The sequence below is a fragment of the Cervus elaphus genome, chromosome 11 (genome assembly GCF_910594005.1).
Source record: "Cervus elaphus chromosome 11, mCerEla1.1, whole genome shotgun sequence".
Lineage (NCBI taxonomy): Eukaryota > Metazoa > Chordata > Mammalia > Artiodactyla > Cervidae > Cervus > Cervus elaphus.
Genome location: NC_057825.1, coordinates 55,511,653 through 55,512,945, shown reverse-complemented (window position 1 = coordinate 55,512,945; position 1,293 = coordinate 55,511,653). Strand labels below are relative to the sequence as shown.

The following is a 1,293-nucleotide window of genomic DNA, read 5'->3' as shown; positions in this document are numbered from 1 at the left end:
ATGCACACTCACACACTCACACATGTAGTTTTGTCCTCTTAACCCCATGATTTAAACTGCCGGGTCGGTGGTTAACAAGGATGTGGCTGAAGCTTTGAAGAGTAGATCAGTCTTAGAAGTGACAAATTATCTTAGAAGTACAAATGCTCATCCTTCCCACCACCTCCCCTATCTATTAATAGGTGGAACCTCTCCGTGTTCTTTATTAATGTGTCTCCATCTTGCTCCCAGAAGCCCCTGACCCATTGAGCATTGTCTTCAAGGACATCCTTATACAATAGGCTACAGAATCACTTCTATTTTCCATGTCAGCCTGTGGCTATATTAGTTTTCTCTTGTTGCTGTGACAGTTATCACAAACTCAGTGCCTTAAAACCACACCCATATAGACCTTCCAGGGAGCTCAGGGCTTCTAGGGTATGAGCCACCCATCTCTTTGCGTGGCCCTTTAATAAACCTTTCTCTGCTCCAAACTCACAAACAAGCAAGCCAAAAACACTCATTTAATGATCTGACAGCTATAGGTCAGAAGTCTGAGTGGGTTCAATTGGTTCCTCTGCTGTGGGTCTCATGAGGCCAAAATCAAAGTGTTGGCTGGGTGGACTCTTATCTGGGAAGAATCCACTTCCAAAGTCATTCAGGATCACTTCTCGGCCTTTTGGCTAAGATCAAGTGTAGTATCAAAGTCATTCAGGTTGTTGGCAGAATTCAGTTCCCCATGGTTGTAGGACTGAAGTTTCCTTTTCCCTGCTGGCTGTCATCTGAAATTCATTCTCAGCTTCTAGAGGCTGCTGGCATTTCCTGCCTCATGGCCCTCTCTGTCCTCAAAGTCAGCAATAGCAGATCAAGCCTTTCTAATGCTTTGAATCCCTCAGAGGCTCTCTCTGCTTCATCTTCCTGTCTTTCACTTGACATACACTTACTGACATAGATACACAGGTTATCCTGCCTGTTCTTCTTCTCTCCTCGGGTCCCCATTTAAGCACCTACAGTTGGCCAGTCCCTCCTTTGCTTTATTATCCATGAGTTTATGATTATGCTTTTTAATTTTATTTAAAAACTGCATGAGGGAATTTACTTTTTTTTAATGAAATGTATAAGGAAAACAAATAAAAGCTTCCACTGTCCCACCTTCCCTTAGTCTCTCTCCTCAAAGTAAACTACTGCTAAAACTCTTTTTTCTCTTTCCATACATAGCACATACACATCGCTCCATTCTCAGTAATGAAATGTAAAGCATATTCAGAAATGTGCACAAAATAAAATGGACAATTGTTTATTAGGAAGCAAATA

The 1,293-nt window shown here is 41.8% G+C and overlaps 1 pseudogene; it reads left to right on the top strand.

Moving 5' to 3' along the window:
• Positions 1-642: 642 nt before the first annotated feature.
• LOC122704201 lies at positions 643-773 on the top strand (annotated as a pseudogene).
• Positions 774-1,293: the final 520 nt, after the last annotated feature.